At 44.5% G+C, this 24,695-nt stretch overlaps 1 protein-coding gene across 2 annotated transcripts in view; it reads left to right on the forward strand.

Annotated features, from left to right (window-relative positions):
- Nucleotides 1–24,695, forward strand: part of LOC135373298 (putative nuclease HARBI1) — a 63,134-nt gene that overhangs the window by 8,497 nt on the left and 29,942 nt on the right. The window lies entirely within an intron of this gene.

A 24,695-nucleotide genomic window follows, 5' to 3' on the forward strand; every position in this document is an offset into this window, starting at 1 on the left:
AATATAAATAAAAGTGTATGTGGTTACGAAAGTAGCTTTAAATCCCCTAGACACAAAGCGTTTCATTTGTGAGGGATGGTATCCACACGTTACCCTTTGGGTACGCATCCAATGGAATGAGTTAGACAGTTTTTATGCATATGTTGCCCTACCTGGCTGTTGTTGTTGTAGATGCTGTTTTTATATATATATATATATAAGATTGTGCCTGTAACGACATGGAAATAAATACAATTTTATTGTGTCAAAGTACACTGCAACATGACATGTTGTCTGTCTTTCGTGGGAATTGCTTACAAGGACGGGTACCTGCTTGTCGTTCAGTGTGAAGTTCGTTGACGAAAATCTCTGAGTGCACTCTCGGAGCGAGAATCCACAAGCGAGCATGCTGCCTACATACAGGCAGTAGAGGGCCACACGTAGCTGATCCATAGCCCTGAAGTCCTTTTCTTGTTATAGTAAAAATGACCTGGTAGGATGAATGAATTGGTAGAATTCTTTGTAGACGGGGCTGAATGCCGTAACTATCAAAATACGTAACCACATTGTCACCGAAACAAAGTCATGGTCCAGTGTTCACCGTTACTGCTCCTTGGAGCTGTGTTAATCACATAAATCCCGGGTATGGCTTCCTGTCTTGCGATTTCATTGCATGCAAAGGTTCCCCGAAACAGTTCTCTGGTGCAGTAGTGTCTACTGAATGCTGCATAGAACTGCCACTCCTCCATGTTTATTTTTCAGACAAATTTCACTCGTCTGTCTTTGTTGATTTCTAGCACACGTGGTGTTTCGGATACAAACAACACCGTAACTGCTTCTGTTAGATTGGCAGCAAACGTTAGGGTCAGACGAGCGTTGGCTTGAACAACAGGACAAAGAGCATTCACTTCTGCATCTGGAGTCAGATGGTAATAAAGCATAAATGTCTCTTTTGCATACGCAGCTGGAGCTATTGGTATATCCTTGCGTTTTAGTTTGTGAAGCAGGTGTATATAGGCTTTGGAATAGATGTCTCGTTGGAAGTCGAACTCATCCGTGTACTGTTGTCCACCAACGTCCAGTAGTGCTCGTTTTAGTTTGAAGTTCTCAAGCTTGAATGGGTTTCGTGGTCTGCTACCTTGGTAGGCATCGCTCCTGACCATCAATACTGTTAACTTGGAGGGAACTCGCTCGCTGTACAAGTCGTCAAATATCACCTGAGATTGGTTAGGGGCGATGGTTCTGTACTTAATTTCCAGTCCTCGGAGAAGGTATACTGCAGGTGTTGTTTGAAGTCTTCGTTCTATACCAACAAGTATACTCGGCGATAACTGAACACGTCGGAGATAGAGCACGATACGTGAAAATTCCACAGTGTGCTTTTCTGTTGCACCATCAGCTTGCAAGAGACGAAAATCATCCGACGCTTGACGTAGCACAACTCGAATGTCGGTTCCGTTAAGAATGAGCTTCTGTTGTTGACATATGTCGCTGAAGATTGGGCTGTACATGTCACACAGTGCCGATCCTTTGGTTCGCTTGTAACGAGCGAAAACTCCTTTTGAATCAGATGTGGGAGCATATACCTCACTCGTGCCTAAAGGGTCTGGCTCGTATAACATTGCTGAAAGGGTGTGTGTCTGAGTTACATTGTTGGCATTTGTAATGATGTCCAAGTAGGAACGGTAGCCATAATGTTCGAAACTCGAAACCAAGGTTGAATTCAGGTAGATATGTACGTGTTGAAACAATGATGAACCAAACGCTTGGACAGGTATGACTGCATCAGGTGTTGTTGAAGTGCTTGTTGTAGTTACCGCTGGATCTCCATTCTTTCGAATGATCTTGCACTGAATATGCAAAAAGCTGGATTGAAGATCAAAGAAGCCCCCACCGAGTCCCGGAACATTGTACTCGATCACTCCGCTTGATGTCGGAGCAGATACTGGGAAAAACTCGACGTATTCAGACTTCTCCAAAGCAAAATTTGTAGGTGGAAGAGAGAAGAGTTCCAGCTGGTTTGTAGTACACAGACAGGAATCTTTATGCACTACTGCAATAGACATTTTTTTTTTTTCTGTCAAGTAAAGAAGTCAGATTTCCTCCGCTTCTCCGCAGGTCGAGCTTTTTTAACGGCCTTGCGTTTTCTTCCTTTCCCTGTGAGTCTCTGAAGTAACTCGTCACGAGTTTTATGCACTGTGCGGTCTACTCCTTTCTTGACGGCTTCTCGAAATGATGCTCCTTGCTGGACTTCCTCGGCTATATGTCTTCCAGTATGAAGGAGCTTTCTTCCAACGTATGGCGCGACCTTCTTGGTCAGTATGGGCAAGAAACCCCTCAATACGTCACCAAATATGCCTCCTCCAATCTGATAAAGCTCGGGAGCAGTATAGTGTGGTAGATGCTCTCGCTTTCCTGCACCAAAATGTGCTATGCAACATGGTGGGTTTGTTATATACATTTACGTAGGTGGATCGTCAACCCGACACGTCCAGAGCCAGAAATGAATGGAATGAAATCACCTATCTCGTTTGCCAACTCGATTTGAATGGTTGTCAATTCCTTCGCAGATACATATTTATAGTACAGGTTTGTGAATAAATAAGACATCACATCATTCCTACCCTGGACTCTGAATGGTATCGATCGAAGAAGTGGTGCTGTCACGTCACCCACAAATTCGTTCTCGATGACATCGCAGTATATGAAAATATAGTTTTGAGCAGGGAATAGACAAACGTCTCGTTCGGCGACTGCATAACTTGAGAAAGTTGTCCTCTTTCCGAAGCCCAACATCAAAGCCAAATAAGGATGAAAGGTCACATAGCCATCGTTCATGCGTTCCAGGTGACAAATTCCGTTGTATGGGTTACATACGAGGAGACGAGCATCTTGCGACAAATGAAGTTTTGTTCGATAGGCATGGTTAATGGAATTAACGAGGTCCTTCCCCGATTCGTAGTAGCCTTCTGGAACTTCATACTTTACCGTTCGTGAACGATAGGTAACTATGTTAATCGTTTCTTCCGTATCCACCTGGTATTTGAGTAGCTTCACGGGTGACCCTCTGTCCAACTCTCCACAGCCGATTATCTTTTCAGCCATGCCAAGCTTAGCGGCAAGAGTTGCGCTAATTTCCAAACCATAGTTCAGAGGAAGTTGTATCTCATAATGACCGCTACCACGTATAATTCTTGTCTTATGCTGCAAATGTTTTGCTAAAAAATTGTCTCAAAGACAAGAGAATGTTTTCATTAGCGTTGAACTTGACCTTTTCTGTTGCTTCAATCGTAGAACCAAGGAATGTCATTTCCGATATACTATTGACTGTGTCAGTTACATTTTTAATCGCAAAAGGGATGTTGATTTCTGTTAAAGCGGCCTCCCACCTACCCTCCAACGTCTGTGGATGGGCTAGCTTTACTCGGAACTTGCTCATTGTGTTGTCGGGAAACACATCCAAAGATGCATTTGAGAGCAGGTTCACATAGAACTGGTCAACCATGTTTTTTTTTCTTTTTCTGATGAAATTTCTACGCGTACGCTTAATTTATATCGCCAGAAAATGCGTTGACGTTGTCACAGCGAAACTAGCGTGCTGCGGTTTGAAACCGAAATTACAGTCGGTCAATAGCTTGAAACCAGAGGGCATCTGGCAACACCTAGGAATTCGAAACTGAAACCAGAACTACACATGGAGCAACCAAGCTTGGCGTCCATTCACTTAAAACCGAAACCGAAACTACAGACGGCCAAAGCTTGAAAACTAGAGGGCGCTTGGTGGGAACCGAAACTACCTGGCGCTCTGACGCGGCAACCAAACTAGGTGACGGACTGACGTCAACCCGATCGGAAAAATACTATTAAATGTCATCAGATGTTATTGCCTGTTATTAAATGTCATTTGTGTGTTATTACATGTCATTTGCGTGTTATTACATGTCATTGTGCGTTATTACATGTCATTGCGTGTTATTACATGTCATTGCGTGCTATTAAATGTCATTAAACGTGCATCCAGGTGCCCATCAAACACTATCGACACGTGAGTTCCCATTGTTTACCTGAGTTAACCGTTACCTTACCCTGGCGGCGCATGTTATTGAAACCTGGGAACCCATTGTTCACACTATCGATACATGATTTCCATTGTTTTCTGATATATCTTATCGTGCGTGTGCGTGTCGCATGTAACCTGAGCGGCCCATTGTTATAAGATCTTATATATACCACTACTATGCATGCATAAGTTGCCTTGTGCACTGGGGAAACTGCAGTAACCTCCATTTGCGAACTGGATGAAGCATATACTGAAATACAAATTGTTGGAGTACGTTGATCAAATGTAGCGTGACGTATCACGTTTGCAACGGTGACAATGTCTTTGCAGTTAACTTCTGAGTCTACAAACGGCGTCAGCGCATACCTGCGAACGTTCCCTACACTCCATCCTGGCCAATATGGTATTTTTAACTCAAGCTACCGACTATAATGTGATTATTTGGTAAATAAAGTAGTAAACCCAAAAATTTTCCCCGTTTGCTTACGTCATGCCACTCAAGGACACGTGTCCTAGACGTCTCCGAAAAATAACGCACGCTTGCTCTTTTCTTTTTACATCTACCAGATGTCCCAGGGATATAGAAAGTAAGACACTTTTCCAAGTCACATTGTGGACGTACAGGAAACGTCGCATAGACGTGGCGGGTATATGCGACGTGGGCGACCTCTGTGGCACGTACCTGGGATATTTCTGGTTTATTGTGAATGTATAGAATATATGCGCTGGCCCTCTGTTCCGAGAGCGTGCAGGAGCATCGCTTTTTTCTTTTCCGGCGTGAAACTCCGTCTCTCAACGATGTGCATGTAATTTTCAAACATGCGACGCCACTGCGTCCACGGTATCGGGGGCTTCCCGGGTTTCTCGAAGAAGAAAGGGTAGAACAGGTAAATACGCAGACATGATGCACCGAGGTGTGCGCAGAACTGACACAGGTAGTTGAAGGAAAGTATATGTCAAGCGTAACTCTCACCGATTCGTAGATTAACAGGGATTCGACTTGATCCTCGTCGCAAAAATATGTTGTGTCTTCCTCGCCATCTTTTTTTCTCTCCTTGCTCTTCATGACGATTGGTTTCAGCAAACAGAGTAGATACATATTTGAAACGGAAACTACTGAACACCACACTAGCTTAGCTGCCGTGGACTACAAGTCAACTACCATCTTCCAGTGGAATTCGAGGAGTTTGCCGTCCAAGCTCCCCGATTTCCGCCGGTTCGTGTGGCGACGCAAGTTCTCCTTGATATGCATCTCCGAATGCAGGACCTGCGAAACTTTTCGATTGTCTGGCTATACAACGTACGTCGCCAAACCTGGTGAAGGTCGTTCGCTCTGACATACCCGTCGTACATAGACCCTTGCAAACGAATGGCAGGTGAGAGTACGTCAGCTGCACAGTCCGTTTGGCCTCTATGGACGTTACTGTTCTGTCTCTATACCTGCCGCCGGCGTCAGCCTTCAACACAGACAGCCTCGAAGAAATACTTAACTCGCTTCCCCCTCCCTACTTGGATGCCCTTTAATAGCCACAACGTCATTGAGGAAGTAGGCGCTCTCACGCGAGAGGCCGTCAGCTAGCGTCTCTGTTTGCGCGTTTGAATATGTGCCTCCTCAATGATGGGTCCCCAACACTTATTCCGCCAATTTGCCTCTGCCTTCGTGCTTGAACATTACGGCAGTGTCTTCATCTATAGCGCGGCGCTTCTCGTGGCAAGCTGCTGTAGAAGTCCTTGGCAGCGATCACCTCCCTGTGCTGTTTAATATTTGTGGTGTGCAGGGCTCTCCGCTTACACGCTGCATCAAGAGCCCCGACTAGAACGCCTATCGGTCCACCCTATAGAGTCGGCCTTCAGAGACCAGCAGCTTGAGCACTTCTTCCTCCTTTGCTGAAGTCGTGACAGATGCTATGACTCTCTCCACAACTGTGCGCCGTGGCCCCATCGCCTTCTCAGCTATTGATGCAGAGTATGAACGGTTGCGTGCTATTTGTCGCCGGGCTGACCGGAAAGCTCGTCGTTCTGGTTTCCCGTGTCACACCGCTGAAGCGCGATGCAATCACAAAGCCATACAGGGACGCCTGGCAAACCTCACCAGACCCCGTTGGCGGCGCTTTGCGAGCTGTTTGTCTCCGCGTACGCCACTTTCCCGAATATGGAGCATACTCAGGGCACTCTCCACACCTGTTGCTCAACGGCGCGCTTTTCAAGCGCTCGCACTAGCAACCATACGTTTGGGGATGGACGTTCCAAACGAACATTGTCCATGACGAAAACCCGAGACTGGGAAAAAGACGAAAAACAGACGACGAAATTGTCGTCTGTTTTTCGAGGGTTTTCGTCATGGATCTTAGCCACCAGCTCGCTTGCTTTTTAACCATTTTATCCGAACATTGTGCCTGTCTACCGACAGCTTCAATGTCACAGGGATCGTCAGCTCGTGCCATCTCGGTCGTCCTGGAATTCTCACAGGAGCAATCTCTGGATGTTCCATTCTCTTTCATGTAGTTAGAGGCTGCCCTAAGGAAATCACCCCTTCACACCTCTCCTGGGCCTGACTGTATTTCGTACAATGCGCCCCAGAATCTACCCTTTCATGGCCGACACGCCCTCCTCAGGCTCTACAATGACTGCTGGTGGGATGGTGTTTTCCAAGCAGAATGGAAGAATGCGATGATAGTGCCGCTCCTGAATCCAGACAAGTCTCCGCACGCCATTGACACCTTCCACCAAATCGCCCTCACCAGCTGTGTCGTGAAGAGTATGGAACGGATGGTATCCGCACGACTAAACTGGTATTTTGAGAGCTCCCGTTCTTTCCTGAGGGCATGGCTGGCTTCCGGCCAGCGCGGTCTGCTATTGACAATGCCGTCGACCTCGTCTCCTCAATCCAGCAAGCAAAGTCCGATGGGCTCCTAACGGCCGCTGTCTTCCTCGATGTGGCGAAAGCATACGACAGTGTTCTCCACAATGTCGTTGTTGCATCGCTTCAAGGGTCTGGTGTGGGCGGCTGTACGCTTACCTGGTTGCAAGCCTTCCGCTCTGACAGGTCTCTGTTCGCATGCACAGCAGAGGGTGACAGTGCCAACTACTCTGTGCATAGTGGAGTTCCACAGGGAAGAGTCCTCAGCCCGCTCCTGTTTAAGGTCAGCTTAGCACACCTCCCTTCTCTTCTTATGCTACTGACATTTGCATAAGGACCTCTGCAACGCGCCGTGATGCTATCCAGCGTCGTCTGCAAAATGCCTTAGACATTATTGTGGCGTATCTTGGTGACCGTGGGTTGTCTGTCTCGCCGGCTAAGACAGTAGCTATGACATTCACGCGCGCTCCTTCCGCAAATACCCCTGCTGCTAGCTGGCTCTAGACTGAACAACGTCTCGCACTGTCGCTACCTAGGCATAATCATTGATAAGGGACTGACATGGTCGCGGCGGATCAACTCTCTCTGCTAGCGCCCGCATCTACTGTAATATGCTCGGCACCTTTGTGGTTCCACATGGGATCAATACGGAGGATCCACCTCCGTCATTGTGTGCATTGTTCCGTGTGCATTGTTCCCTGTCGCTTTGCATTATGCGCTATAGCCTGCCTGTCCTGTATGGGATCTCCAACACTCACGAGCGGGAGCTGCTAAATATTCAGGCTAGAAGCCTCCGCCTGTGTTTGGGAGTGCCAAAGACTACGGAAGACTCTGTTTTGGCGGTGGCACGGGAATCATCGGTGATTATTCTTCGCGATAGTGTCTCCTTAAACACGTACACGCGCCATCTTGCCCGCGATCCGGCTCATTACCTCGGTGACATTGCCCAACGCTATCCCGCATCGGTATTCGGTCAAGCTATTCTTCGTTTGCGAGGCAACATCTGCTCAGCCTCGGGCCGGACCTCATATGCGTCACCCATGTGGACACTTCACTACCCCGCTGTAAAAACAACCATTCCAGGTCTTAGGAAAAAGAATGCTACGCGAACAGTTGTAGCCTGCCATCTGACTTTGCACCACATCCACAGCCACCACCGGCATCGTACCCAAGTATACACTGATGCTTCAGTCTCTCCAGTTGGTTCGTCTACTGCCATTTGCATCCCAGGGGATGGAATTGAGCACGGCTTTAAACTCCCTCTTATGCCATCTGCCGAGGTCGAGGCTTTGGGACTACTGGCCTCTTTGAGACTCGTCTCCGCGTTGGCGCCCAGGGCCTGGACGATCCTCTCTGACAGTAATGTGGCTCTGGACGTCATCAGTGACACCTACACCACGACCATCGCCCTGCACTCCGAAATTCTATCCCTGGGACACAACGTTGTATTCCAATGGATTCCGAGCCATGTCCGACTTTGTGGCAATGATCGTGCTTACACTCTCGCTCGGCAAGCCCACGACACTAAGCAACCAACTGTACTTCCCCTTGCGCTCCCTATATGCAAGCTGAAAATCCGTCGCTTTATTGCCAACTGCACGCAGCTCTTTCAGCAAGAAGCTGTACGCACCAGTGTCTTCCTTAAAGGTCAGCTACGCCGATTTCCCGATGTGTTGAAACGGTTGTGATATTCAGAACGAGCACATCCAACTGCCCCCGAAACGCACCTTCGTTTCTCAATTTTGTATTCCTATTACGAAAATTAATTCACCAAAGAAACCAAAACAAGCCATGGGCGCAGCCATTTTTGTGACGTAGATGGGATAAACCTGCTCCATCTACGTAGATAGAGAATCGTGCGTCTGATTGGATGAAAGCTGAGGCTTTCTCTGGCTCCCCTGGCGTCTTCTCCCGTTTACGAGGAAATCCAGTTATGGCCGCCGGCTACGATGAGCGTTTCGTCCGAGGTAATCCCGAGAACTATTGAACGATGGAAACAACAACCGCGAACTCACCTCAACATCATTTTCGGCGTGAAATTGTGATTTTGTGCTCGAGAACTTCGCAGTTCAACCGTTCAGCTGCCATTCACGTCGACCCGTTTGCTGCTTTTACTACAAGCGCAGGAATGGGAGCGATTGAGCAACAACGTGAGACTTGGTGATTGTTTGAGTATATACCTGCAGAGGACTGGTCTTCAAAGAAAGAAGGCCGTATTTCTGCCCATGCACATCGTGCGATTGCCAGGCTTGTTACACGAGATACATATATTGTGCAGCATCATAGCGCAACTGCAATGAACGACGTAGGAATGTATCGTGACCACTCGAACTGCATTCGTTGAACCATTCGTAGGGTTATATGAAAGTGCTCATTAGAGTTGCCCCGCACAAAAAGTGTTGGATGTAGTTTTGTAGTGTGTTGTTCATCTCGTAGAGCGCATCGCGGCATGTAGGTCGAGAGACCTTATACGTACTTTTTGCATGTTTACTTGAGTGTGCGCATTGTTCTATACCACACAGGCCATATTTCATTCATAATAGTTTCGCAAATAAACACGTACGGGTCGATCTCATATTGCTTTTGAGTTAGGCATAGTGTCTTCAGATCAGGGTATGTGTATCCTGTTTGCTGGGCCCAACAGATGTTATTAAGGGTAGTGCAACATTTCCCACTTCTTGAACCATGCTAACATTGCCAGAATAAGGAACATTACACTGTGCTGTGTATTCCACACTTAGTTGTCTCGCGACGTAAACCCCCAATTATTATATTGGGTACTCCACATGTTCAACCAGTCAGCACTTCCCATATCCTATTTTTTTTAAACATGTGCTTAAAATTGCACAACTGCCACTCAAGTAACTTTGCCACCAAATTAGTCAGTGACAAAAGGTATATGTACTTTATCACAAATTTAATAACCTTGGTGGAAATGGTTGATGGTGTCCTCTGCGTTGTATGGTGCACTTCATAGCAAAATACACAATAGTCCAAATGTTTTCCTTGTCCACAAATGCCCTGTCAAAGCTGAAAGACTCTTATCAAAATGGGGAAGCGGGCTTGCTTGTCCAGAGAAACAAATATGAAAGTGCAGTGCTCAACGTAAATAACTGCATGCTCAGCAACTAAGGCTGGTGATGCCGAAGACCTAATATTTCTAGGTTAAAAGGAACGAAGGAGAAAAAACCACTGCGCCGTATTAATGTTGTTTCAAAAGTATAACGCCACAAAATTTGTGAGAGTCAGTTGGTGTATATAGTTATGTTGGTCACCTCCAGCACCAATTTTTAATAAGATTGAAATGCATTGCTACCATAGGTGGGGATGTAACGCGTTACAAAGTAGTGCGTTACCGGTAACGCGTTACATTCGAGTAGTGAAATATGGTAACGCATTACATTTGGGAGAAGAGTAATGAGTAACGTAACGTCATTACATTTGTAATAACTAACGCATAACGGCGTTATGCGTTACTGCGTGTTCGGGAACATTGCTTCATCGTCTAAACTTGAAAGCTTGAGCGAGGGCCGTGCGTGCAGAATGCGTGAAAATCGCCGATTTTTTCTATTCATCTTAAACAATGACAAGAAGGTCACATCGGCACCCACGAAGAACGCAAAAGAAGGGTTATTGACCTACCCTGGTTGAGATGTCACCTTTGTTTACCACCTCTGTTTTTCACTCCCTCTGGTATTTTTCGGTCGAATGTTGCAAAAGCGGCAGAAAAATAGCCTCTGCCCTCTGAACAAGTAACAAAGTACCAAGGGATTGGCTGTTTGGATTTGTACTGTGTGAAATAAAAGGTCACCGTCTCTATCAAACTTGACAAGGAGCACTCACTGGTCATTAGGCGTCATCTCAGCCCAACGGGTGAAGCTCACAGATGAAAATTTTGAACATCAACTACTACTGCGTTGCAATAACGTTGCGTACATGTAAGTTGTGTTCATGCGTGACCCTTGTTTGTGCCCAACACTGCTTGTATTGATTTGCGGAATGCACTTATGTGACTCAACCAAAATGGTACATATAAGGACAACTGGTAAAGTAATGCAAAAGTAACGGCATTACTTATCAGAAGTCACGGCGTTAGTAACGCGTTACCTACTACCGCAACAGTAACGAGTAACGTTATGCGTTACTTTTTGAAAAAGTAGTGAGTAATGGTAGTGCACTACAAAATAAAAGTAACTTCCCCACCTATGATTGCTACCAACCAGGACCTAAGCCTGACCTATGGTCTAATAATAATAATAGTATCTATCTATGACCTATATGAACCTTCACCACTAGTTTGGTCTAGGTTTCACACGTGGCTTCTAGTGAAATTCGAAGCTGCTCTGTAGAGCCGACAGGAGACTTGCAGAGTAGAGATTTTTTATTTATATTATTTTTATTTATTTTTATTTTATTTCTATTTATATTATTATTTTCATATTTTCCAAATAACATCTAAAAAACAATGTGCTGTACCAACTGTATTCAAAGAAATACAAATATACTTTGTTTCAGCTATGTGCGTATTAGCAGATTACAGGTGACCGATGACACACAATGGGAGTCAAGGGTGAGAACATAAGAATACTACCACTGCAGGCACTGTCCTGAAATTCTAACTCACCATTTGTCAGAAAGCAGTGACCACGCACAGCCTAAGGATCACATTGAGCTCCTTCCAATATTATTTTTATTGACAGCATGTTGGATGCCATCCAGTCTGTGAAAGTGACCCTTATCGTTGAAAGAACGGTTCAACAGCAAGCGAGCTGGTGAGCATGGTTTCCTTTCTTTTTCTTAATAAACATATCCCCCCCCCCCCCCCCCCGCTGGTGATAGTGTCCATGATGGCGAGACCTGAAGAGGAGATACAAGAAGGGACATAAACACGCTATGTTGAGACATTGTGTATGTCCCTTCCATCCCTCGTCTCAGGGTTTTTCGCTATGGACCTTCATAATGTGTCCTTCGGCAAACTTTACATATTTTTATGTAGAATTGTGAAGGTACAGACAGGCGCTGTTAGCAAGTCACACAGTACTTTTCTTGAATCAAGAATCCATAGAAGGTACACAGTCATCTCCAGCATTGCACACATCTATGGGACATGTTAATCACTTTGGAATGTCACAGACATATCATGGAGGCCGGCACATGATTAGTGGTGCTGAACAGACAACTATTTGTGATAGTTTAGGCATAAAAAGCAGTTTTGTCACCTGCATGTTGAGACAGATGTATCTCTAGATACTTTGCCATGACACAAATATATGAAGCAACAAATGTACCCTCTACTTTATTATGGTTATTAGTCAACACTGCCAAGAATGTGGGAACACAGTCTTGTACCACCCACACTCTTCAAAATGACCTTCACACACGACACATTGTAGGTCAACGAGACTCAGGAATGATGTCCTCTCCCTCCCCATTAGCTGAAAACTTTTTTCTACAACCTTGCATAAGGGGAAGTTAGTACAAGAAACGCACACATTCCTTTTTTGAGCAAATCAGTATTCAGAGCGTTACCATACTGTGGTAGGCCTGCAGTGCATTGCGTGGTACAGCACATACTGTAAAAAATTTCACCGTAGAACATGTCCCCCATTCTAATGACAGTCTTCTCCAGTTTTTCAAACTGCCATTTCCCATAGTGCTTTATGGTATGACACAGTATTTCTAAATCTTTACTGTAGTTTACTGGTTGTAGCAGAAAAAAGACACCACTGTTTCCGATCACAGGACGCAAGCCATAAATGCTATACGGAAACAGTACATGCTGCTCTCTAGCAGTTGTTCGTGTTTCGACATGGTATGGTGCATGCAGGGTAAATTCCATGGTTAAAATATCCAAACGTGAACAACTGTTAGATTACACGATGTAGAATGCTCTATAGTACAGTGAAACCTCCAAAGCCGGACACCTCCCTACCTTGGACAACTCCCCATAATTTCATTGCACGGGCAGGCTCCCATTGAAACTACATGGGGATGAAATTCTCTATGTCGGACACGTCCCTATCTTGGAAGTAGGATAGGGTTTTCCCTGCAAAGTCGGACAAAACCCTAGCCAAATTACCTCAATATCGGCCCATCTTTGCACCAAAAAGACCCAAAAGGAGTCAGTGTCCTTGACTTTTGCCCCTTTTTTGCCCTATACTGGTCTCAGCATTTTGTTGTTTTAGTTTTTCGAGTCCAAAAACAAGTGCTGTCAGTCTACATTGTAATTCTTTACGTGAGCACTTGTCTTCAGTTTGTCTAGAGCCTTTGAACGAGCACTGCACCAAAGCTATGAGAAGTGGGCTGACGCTTCAGAGACAAGTCCTTGCTGCTCGAAAAGCTCCAGATGTAATGCCATTGAGTAGAATCTGAACGGAATTGAATATACTAAAATCAGTAATAATTATGAGTGAAGAGTGGGTAGAGGTACCACTACCAGGCACCACCACCAGGTACCACTAAGGACCTTAAATTGAAGAAGGGGGACATTTCTCACAGCTGTGATCTCTTCCATTTTTTGTTGCCGTCATATTCTGTAACTCGGACACCTCTATAAGTAGGAGACGCTTCAGCTGCACCGCCGGTGTCCAACACAGGAAGGTTTCACTGTATTTATGTTCCGTGTCATGTGGCCACAGACAATATATGCTTTTGCTCATGCTGCACAGCACAGGCGAATTGAGCTGCATGTGAGGATAATAATATGAAACCCGAGGCGCGGAGGAAAAGGCATGACTTTACGACCTCTGTGTCAGTTGTTTCATATTATAATTGGGTACCAGCTGGCCTGTACCTGAAAATAGGTTTGATGCATTGTACACGCACCATAGACATGCAGTATGTGATGTGTTGTGATAGTAATGCCACTGCCAATTGAAGAATAATGCTCCAGGTGGATTGTTTCGGTACAATCTTGAACTATGCATACCAAGGGGTAGGGCATCTGCGTGACAGGTTTACCTGGAAGTAAGAATGTAAATGTTAGCTGAAGTCATTGAATAATTAACATTATCAATATACTGCTGCAGATGATACAAACAATAGCACACAAGATGCTCCGATATGTTCTGCAGGGATGTCTCTGTACTCACAATATTTGTACAGCAGCTACAGAAAGGCATAAAACAAGTTTTTGTATACATGATAGCACTTGAATGCAACAAAAGGTTCTGCTGCACTGCCAGAACACCACTGCGGACAGATTTACCATACTTCACCTGAGAAAAAGTATGTACTGTTGCAGACATGATGCTGTTTGAATGTCTCGAAAAACATAATTTATGACCGAAAGACATCAACTGGAAGATTTCGATTTACCTTAGTCGAAACTGAGAAAAAGTATGTGCTGTTGCACAGATGAAACTGCTTGAACTGCCCTTGAGCGCTCTGGAAGAACACATTATTTGTGACCAAAATACAACAGCTGAGCCAACATTGAATTTATACCTTACTCAAAATACACAAGATGTACTGCCGTGCATATGATACGATGATACTGCTTAAATGTACTCTGAAAGCGCTGGCACCTCAGGCATGGTTGCTCTATGCTAGCGAGCAACAGCAAGAGTATACGAACACAAGCAGTCGAGCACAAGTGATGGAATGCACTTGATTAATCAGAAAATGAAATGTCTCAGTACCAGGTGTTACTGTTCCGTCAACAAAAACAGATGAACTTTGAAGAGGCGTCTGATTGCCCAGGCAGAAATCAGGACTGGTTCCCGAATGGTCCCCAAGTGGTTCCATTTGCAGTTGAATGGTCCCAGATGGGTCCCCAAGTGGTATTAATGGTCCCACTCTGGCTTTAAGCGGGTTCCATTCTGGTCCCAGATGGGTCCCCAAGTGGCGTTAGTGGTCCCATTCTGGCTTTAACCGGGTTCCATTCTGGGCCCAGATGGGTCCCAAAGTGGTGCAGTGTTCCCACTCTGGTTTTAAGCGGGTCCCATTCTGGGCCCAGATGGGTGCCAAAGTGGTGTGTGGTTCCCACTCTGGCTTTAAGTGGGTTCCATTCTGAGCCCAGAAGGGTGCCAAAGTGGTGTGTGGTTCCCACTCTGGCTTTAAGCGGGTTTGATTTTGGGCTCAGATGGTTCCAGCACTTCCAGCTGGAGCCTCACAGGTACCATTTTGTTCCCAGAATGGTCACTTGAGACTCCAAGTTGGGCAGCTTCCCAGCTTTCCCCTTTGAGATTTCATCTTGTCCACACTTGCCATATATCCTTCTCGTTTTGTTTGATCTATTACTCTGATCTATTTTAGCACATGCATGATCTCTTTTTATTGCTGTTTATCCAGGTGCGTGCGTCTGCGATCTGTATCCCTGTAACTCCAATTCGAGCACATATTCCCATCTGAAGGTGCATATCATAACATACTAAGTACCAGAGAAAGGTAAAAAATACATCTCAACAACAACAAAAATTAAGCTAAATAACTAGAAGAAAGACAACGAAAAAAAAGAAAGGGTAACTGCAGAGGCGGATGCAATGTGAAGACGCTACGGCGGCTACAAACTCAAACTTCAAACGGCGAGAGCCGAGAGGGAGAGGAGAGGGCGAGAGAGGCGATAGTAGCAGCAGTACCAGGTGGCATGGCGGCATGGCAGTTGAAGCTTGATCGCGTCGCAGCAGGTTGGTTTGGTCTTCAGTTGCCGTCGCAAGGATGGTGTATCTCCTGTGCAGTATCTACGTGTGTTTTAGTGGGCTTTGTAAGACAATGCGATGACAATAGTTCCTGTGCAACACATTGTCGATTTCCCGGAAGAGTTTTGACGCCAAGAAGACCTAAACGGCGTAGGGGCAAAACGCCAATCGGACTGCACGTCGCGAATGTTTGCAGGTATGAGTGATGACCGTGATGTTTTGATTACTATTAAATAGATGTTTCATTTTAGAAACTTAGGAGGAACTTGAAGAGAAACAGGATAAGAAGATTCCGAACGTACGGTGAAGAGGAAGGGGGTGTCGTGATCTGCATGGAAAACAGGAGTGTCATGTGTCATCTTCTCTAAGAAAATACAAGATGTGAGATGGCCAACGAACGAAAGATCCCTGTGGTCCGTGAGTGCATCGCACAGTCAGGCATATGCTTTGTCAAGACACAGTGAGTGATCAGACTTATACTACATAGTATGAACATGTAGAGATGTATTGATTATTTCTTTCTGCTCAGTGTATGCTTTTAGCAGAATAAACGGTGTTTACTTGAGCAATATGTGCATTTCTACGCATTATTTTCAGTCATGCATTCAGTGGCCCCAGCTGCTAAGTGGCCGGATCCCGGACCACTTAGCAGAGGGGACCACTGGATCAATTCCACTGATTCCAGTTCAAGTGGGACCATCGTGAAGCTGGTTCCACTTTCAACTGGTCCCAGTCACTAAGTGGGACACACTCAAAGTGGGACCTGTCCAATAGACCACTTTGAAGTGGTCCCACTCCATAGTGGTCCCATTCTGAAGTGGTTTAACGAACTGGTCCCCCATGGAACCACTTGGCAAGTGGGACCAGAGTGGGACCATTACTAGGGTGGGACCAGAGTGGGACCATCACTAGGGTGAGACCAGAGTGGGACCATTACCAGAGTGGGACCAGTTCGTTAAACCATTTTGAAATGGTCCCATTCCAGATTTCTGCCTGGGTGGCACTAGTGACAGCATTCAGCTTGAAACCCAGACGGGGATAGTTGAGACGTGGAGTGCAAGCTTTTCGGTGGTGCCAGAATGCCTGCGAAATCATTTAACAAATAAGGCAATTCCATATCTGTACCGAGAATACACCCGCTGGGGCCTAATCTCTAAAGGATGACGCAGTAATGGCAGATAGCGTATTTTTCTTTTCTTATGTGATGGCATTTGCACCGCATGACTGACTTGTCTAACATTACGCGTCTTACCTTTATCTGCTGCCTAGTCCTGCCCCTGCAATCTCCTGCTGCAGATAAGGTTGGCACAGCATCCCGGACGAGACATCTTCGGCTTCTTGTGAAACAAGTTGCGCATTGCTTCCGTAACATTCGTATGAGCCAGATGAACAGATCAAATCGCTGCTTTCGAAGGTGGCACCCAGTCGGAGTTGTAACCGATTGTTGCAGTCAATAGATTTCTCTTTCGCCTTTCGGAAAATTGTGGTTTGAAACATTGGAAATGCATGCTGAAGTGTTCTTGCAGACGGGAGCAAAACGCTCACGCATTCTCGGCACGCAGCACAGAACACGAATCACACCAGGAAGACTGTACTGGCCTAGCAAATGCTTTGCAGTCGAAGGAAGCAAAACTCACGTTCCTCGTGGGTTTAGTGAAGTTCAGAAATATACTGACTCTCTAATAGCGAACTGTTTATCACTTCCCCAATGTGAATCTGCGCAGCAGACGGCTCGGCAGAAGAAACTGGCCGGCTTGGCGGAAGAAACCAAGCCAAAAGTCATGCCAAGCCGGAGCGCGGGCAGACCACGAATGCGTCGTCGACACAGGGTTTGCGGACCACAAGACGGGATGTCAGTGAAACTAAAAATTCACTTTTTGGGAAAACCGCGTAGAGTTTGGGATAACTATTTTGCATACATAATCAGTGCTCCCTTATGAACACATCGTGTGAGTACCATTCCATTCTGTAACACTCGAAAATCGGCGTAGCTGAGCTTTAAATCCATTGATCCGCTAATAACACATGCTGTGGCTGGTCGCACCTCGCGCATCGAGGATTCGTTGCTTCATCGACTACGGCTGAATGTGGCACGACCTCCACTCCTCCTTTTCACGTTACTTCGATGTAAAATTTGTTTATTTATTTTTTTACAGTGTAGGAAGAAATAATGCCTATCCTGTTCCTCTTCGAGTCTGCCTGTGTTGAGCTGGTTTACTTCTACTCTGCAAGATCACTCTTTGTGTGCCATATTTGAAGTCTTGTGTCCAGACACTCTGACAGATTTGAGTATTGATGTGTCAGCATCCACATTTATGATTTATTTGGACTCATTGCGAATCTGTAATGTTCTGAAGCTTAAAACACTAAGCAATTACTGTTCTAATTAGGCAGGAAATAAAGCACCAATACAGATCGCAACTTATAATTCATTTCAAGAACGAAAATTAAATTCAGCACAAAACAAAGTGTAGGCGTGTTGAAGACACGTGATGACACTTGAGCTGTGTCATCTAGACATCTTTCTCTGCTGACCTGTTATTTTTTCCTTTCTCTCTCTCTCTCTCTCTCTCTCTTTTTCGCGTTTTTGCAACAGTGCCAAAGTTCGACAAACAGTGCTCAGCTTTACTCTCAAATTTACTATTTACGATCAGCGTTCAACTTTTTCGGTGCAAATAGGGTCTAATTTGGGTGTAAATCGTTTTGCGCACCCCGGTTACACTCTCCTGGGCAAAACGTTTGTGTGTGGGGTGTTATATGGGTGTAATAGTTACAGAGTCCGATTTTGAGGGTGTATCTATTTGTGGCCACTGGTGTGAAAAGGGTGTAACTGAGCAAAATGTTTTACATTGTCGTGGAATGAATGGCGTGCAGGCTGAGTCTTGATTTCCCCTGATATCTCAAACCAGTAATAAACACAAACGCTATCTTGATGGTGAGTTGATACACCAAGTAATTCCTCACTTCAGTGTTTTTTCTTTTGTGTGTGCCTGTGTGTATATAATCAAATTAAACTTAGACACCTCACCCTTCGTTTTGACTGGAATTGGAGCAGGACTACCGAATTTGCAGGCGCTCGCAAGACAAGCAATGCATAGTATGTATGTATGTATGTATGCCTTTTATTTCATTTCCATTGGAAACGAGGATCAGGTAAAAAAGGGAGAAACCCTGACGAGGTACCTGACCCTATACAGAGCAGTCATGGCGGCATTTGCAGTAATACAGTAGTACAATATACAAAACAGATTCGATGATGGTAGGTATCGTGCTACATATCATTATCTCAGTTATATTTCTAACATGATAATATTAAAAAATATCCACCCTCAGTCATTAATCAGCGATGGTGATAAGCAACTCATTCGTTAACTTTCTCTTACAGGCACATGGATTCAAAAAGGCCGCAAAAAGGTGCCTCCAGTTATTTAGAAAGTTTGGGACAAGGTACCTAGTAGTCTGTGAGCCATAATTTGTTCTGCTGAATGGAAGGGTAAACGGATACGGATTTCGGAGTGAATATCGGCTTCTTGGAGATTGCACTGATACATTACCTGAGTAAAACGTTGTATATGCATGTATGCCCAGCTTTAATGTGAATAACAGTTATATTGGTAAAATAGCTAATTGCTGAAAAGTTGCTGGTACAACGTCTGAAGTGTTCGCGACAAGGCTTAGTACTCGCTTTTGCAGAGCATAAATTCTATTATAGTTACTGGAACTGGTTAGGCCCCATACTAATAGACAATAGTACAAGGAGGGGTAAATTAAGGCGAAATAGAGTGATCTCTTTAACCAGGCAGGTAGTAAATCCTTGATGCGGTACAATGCTCCTATTTTCCTGGCAACTTCTGATGTGACACTGCTAACTTGAACATTCCATAATAGATTCTCTTGGAACCAAACACCCAGGAACTTAATGTGAGGTACTCTTTCAATTCCATTCTGATCAATGCATAAATTCAGAGAATCGTCAGTGATCGGCTCATTCTTTGCTGTGAATACCATATATTTGGTTTTCTTCACGTTCAACTTCAATCTATTTTTTCCTAGCCAAACAGATAGTTTATCGAGATACTTGTTTACTACGCTATTTAAGTGTAACAAAGAATTGTGACTGAAAAACAAAACACGCTAGTGTCATCCGCATAGAGCACCGTATCGTTTGCGCTGGGAACTGCAATGATATCATTGATGTAGATAAGGAATAGGGTAGGACCGAGGATCGAACCCTGATGAACACCATATTTTATCAACTGCTTTGAGGAATTGTGACCATGTATTGAAACGTACTGATATCTAGATGTAAGGTAACTGGAAAATAGGTTATGGGCTATTCCGCGAATACCGCAAAGATTAAGTTTGCCCAACAGGATATCATGACTAGTGCTGTCGAAAGCTTTTCTGAGATCTAGAAACAATCCGACTGTGCAAAGACGGTTTTCGATATTCTCGAAGATTTGATCTTTTATTCCCAGTAGTGCAGTTTCTATAGATTTTCCTTTCTGAAAGCCAAATTGGGATTCTGTAATTAGTTTATTTTCTTGTAGAAAGGAAGATAGCCTGTTATTTAAAAGCTTCTCGACTACTTTAGAAAATACAGGTAAAATAGAGATTGGTCTGTAGTTATTTATATCATTTTTATTCCCACCTTTGCTTAAGATGACCACTTTGGCCGTTTAAGTTGTTCAGGGAAAACTGCTGTGGTGAATATAGAGTTAACTAAGTGACAGAGAGGATAGGATAATACAGCAGAGGCATGTTTAATTGGGAAAGTACTGAAACCATCCACACCAACCGAAGTTGTATTATTTAACGAGAGCAGCACTTTTTCGACCTCTGCGGCGATGCTGGGCATAAAAAGAATGAGTTACTTTGCGGGATTCTTAAGTAGTGATCGAAGTATTGTCTATGGAAAATTGAGTAGGGTTGTCGTACGTACGCCCCAATATTTACCAAATGATTGATCGTCGATGTTGTCCGCATCGTCGAAACTTACATCCCCATTTTTTTCTTTATTCACATCACATCACATCACATCACATCACATCCGCAAGCGCCTGTCCCGTGTAAGTATTTCCGTCTATTTTTAGCTCTTTAGGTACTTCAGAAGGGGTAGATGAAAAAGCCAATTTTCTTACTGTACGCCAGACTTTGGCCGTGTCGCCATGATTTTGATTAAGAAGCTGCACGTAATACTGCCTCTTAGCGTGCTTCATTCAGCCTGTTGCTCACCTCGTTGCGGAACCGTTTGAATTCCTGGAGATCGTTCTTATTTCGCGTTTTGAGAAATTTTTGAAATAACTTGTTTTTCTCTTTTATATCTCTGAGGAGCAATGGTGTTACCCAAGGTTTACGAATTTTGTTACTACGTAACCCAGTGGTGCGAACAGGAAAGGCCTTGTCATAGCATTCAGTTATGCGTGCATGTAGCATGTGACAAAGCACATTTGGGTCGTTTTGTGAGTAAAAATAAGCCCAGTCGATACTTGTTAATTTGGCAATAAAGTCGTTCAAGGATTGCTCGTTTATAGTCCTTTTGTTGTGCGGGACAACATTGCTGCGGGACATATGTCTAACTGAAGCTATGGATATCATGCAAAATACAGGTAAATGGTCGCTGATCAATGTTGAGAAAACCCCGGAGTAAAGCACTTGCGAGCTATTCGTTATGCATGGATCAAGCAGGGTGTTTGACCGCGGACGAGTGGGAAGGTCTATCATGTTAATACAACCGAATGATTCGTAAAGGTTTATGATGTCTATGGTATCACCAGATAGAAAGTTAATATTTAGATCACCGAGAATCACCAGTGGTAGCTTTATAATATTAGCTTATCGTAGGAGCACTTGCAGATAATCCAGGAATACTTGCATATTCCCAGAAGGGGTAATAGTATCTGTTTTCTCTTAGAAAGGAAATGCCTTTCTAAGTTAGCTTTTGGTTCGTCATCCCATTTATGTGATGTTTCAAATTTATCTCTAAACTTATACTCGTATATCCTTATCCGTGTATCAGACCGTATATTGGTCCAATATGGCACCATTTCGGAATTGCTATATTGGGAGAACACAATGCATTACATTTTCATGTTATGCATGATGCACTCACTATGGAAACAAAGCTGCACAAAATACGCCTTTGTTTAAGGGTGTTTTGAATTACACCAAAAATGGAATCAGGTAACGTATCACTCAGTAACACCCCAGATGGTGTTCAATTAGCACCTCTCCTGGATGGTGTACTTCCTTCTTAAAGTGTGGATTTATACCAAAAAAGTAATCAGGGTATCATACAACTACACCCAAAAAGGTGTATCAAATAAGATGTATAAAGAGTGCTCTTACCAACAGTTACTCTCTCAATGTTACTCTTTTGCAGAGTACGCAGCTCAGAGCCACGGTTGCTTCGCGGAAGTAATACGAAATAATAAATAAAATAAAAGACTAATATTTGGCAGATCCTTTGGCACACATTGCTGAACAATGGAGTTTCAGTTTCTCACTTCTGCTGGGGAATTATTCCTTTATCCCAGTCAAATATATCTGCTAAAACCAGGCCGAGCACCAGTTAACGTCAAACCTGTAAATAGTAGAACATAATTACGTGACGATCCGGCAAAACTTGTTCTTTGGTCGAATGCTGCCGGCACCATTATTACTGCACACCCAGTGAGAGAAATGTCTGATATTCTGTTTCCAAAAAACCTGCACAGTCATGCCTTGGAATACCTCACAGCATCATAGTGAGCACCAGGATATTGCATACTTATAGTTAATGCATTAAACTCGCACGTCTTTACGTGAAAGACTACGACTATGAGTAAAAAAAAAATATATATATTATGAATTACGCTTTACAGCAGTCGAAGTAACTTACAACAACTTAACAACTCACCTGTGCGAGCAAAGCATGTGTAACTAAGGCAGCAAAAGATGATTCCTTCCGTGAGGCAATGACGTCCTTAAACTACCCGCTACGACTTTTTCGTAGACTCACATTGGTTTGAAGGCAAACAATGCCATCTTCATCTATCAATGAGACTGCAACTATTAGCATAGCATATGGCTTATGTTCTGTCATGTCACGATCGATCATCGCACAAAATACGTTGCACACGATGCAAGATTCTAATAAGAAGCGTCTGAAATGCTATTGGACAAACCTTACTGCAGGGTGCATACATGTGCTTTTGCAATACCAGAGGTCACTTACCTCTGTCTGACAACAGTTAATCGACAAATGACAAAAGTTAACAAAACGAACACAGAATTATTGTAACAGTTTAACGGCCGCACCACTCAAACCAGCTATGAAGCAGTGGTAGCAACGGTCGTTATGAGCTAAAAATATGGCATAACCATGAGAGACTCCCCTTTTGAAACATTTTCAGAATATCATGCAGTTCTTGAGTTTGCACAAACGCATGCATTTGCAGCAGGAAGGCCGAAGCACAAGTTGAAAGGAGGAACAACAACAAGCATGAAAGATGAAAGTCACTGAAAGTCCGTTAATCCAGAAGATGTGGGTTCGATCCCTACAGCTGGCTAACCTTTTCAGTGACTTTCATCTTTCATCGTTGATTTGTTAGGCAATTTGAGGCTTTGTTTGTATCTGTCCCTTCTATGTGTTCCAGCCTCAGAACATCAGTTTCTCTCTTGTTCAACAACAAGCACGGCAGCACAACTTCTGCCCCGCGACTCGCCTGTGTTCCTGGCGCCAGACACTATGACTGGGCATACGCAAGGCTGCTTCGAGCAGCCTCCATCCGGGTTTGGTCCAACTCCCCGCATGCGAAAGGGGGTACCGAAACTCCCTATATGCGGACAGGGGTGTAGTAACAAGCAGAAGAGAGTAAATGAACTCCAAAGGGAGTAAAGGCAGTCGTTACCCCCTTTCTATTCACAAAGTACACTCTTTTTCAAAAAGGACGGTCGCATCCAGGAACGTGGGTATGAAACTGTTACCATGATGTTCAGCCTCCTCTGACGACGTATTTGGCCAATTTTCTCTCCCGATAATTGCTTAGTTATTTCATAAACATATTCTAAAGTTAGCGCAGCCTCTACGGCCGCGAGCGTCCCAGCAACAACGACATCGTTGTGACGTAGTTCGAACCATGACGGCACGGACGAATCAGAGGGCAATCGGCCTCTGAGTTTCTCCGCTGATGATTGTATCCGAGACCGTCTGCTTCGACTTCGTGACATACGTTCCATATTTGAAGTATTTTGCTGTGACAGTTTCTCCCAAGGGAGATTGTATCATGTCGACAAGTACAGGAACGCTATGTTATGTTTCTTGCTCACGAATTCGTCCGCGGCGAAGCTGGAACTTTCCGGCAGAGGGACAATGACAGAAAACGAAAATGGGGGGCCGCCATCACATCAGGTACATCCCACAATGGACAAATGACGTCGTGTTCCGCACATCTGTTGCTCACGTATCGGTGACGGAGCCTATTTGGAGACGGACATTATGCAAGTTCTCCTCGGGTTCGCTCCAAAATGAAGGCGGCTGTTGTTCCCGGAACAAGCGGAGGACCATGACGTGCTCTCGACAACGTAAGCGCTTTCAGTTCCCTTCCAATGGAACGCAACAAAAATAAATATTGTGGCAGTAGCCCGTCATGGTGTGTGGTTCTTTCCAACTAGAATTATCCAGCAGTTTTATTGGCTGGCAAAAGTGTGCCCAGCGGAACATCAACGGGAAAACCAAAGCGAGACTGAATAAACGTCGCCTGCTCTCTCGGTGGCCCTTGTAACACCTTCAGTTTGTATCCGTAGGCATGGTCAGAATACGAGGGGCAGGATTTCGTCTCCATCACTGTTTGCTCGCGCCTATTGAAAATGAACTAGTATAGCCCCTCACATATGGCGCATGTAAAGTTTCTGCTTCGAGCGCTTCTTTTGAATAACGCTTAGCAGCGTAAATAGCCGCCATATCATATTATCATTTTCGCAGTATGAAATATTGTATTGCTATTACTGGGTCAGTCAAAGCAGCATGACGGAGCCTGCTTCAAGTGGTGTGTTCAACAACATCATCTCTCTAGCATTGGTAGTGTGTTAGTAGTTGTCTGCTAGCAGAGTATTAGCATTAGTAGACTCTCTAGCATTAATAATGATAGTATCTTCTGTAACATGTCTGCAAATG

The sequence above is a fragment of the Ornithodoros turicata genome, unplaced genomic scaffold (assembly GCF_037126465.1).
Source record: "Ornithodoros turicata isolate Travis unplaced genomic scaffold, ASM3712646v1 Chromosome23, whole genome shotgun sequence".
Lineage (NCBI taxonomy): Eukaryota > Metazoa > Arthropoda > Arachnida > Ixodida > Argasidae > Ornithodoros > Ornithodoros turicata.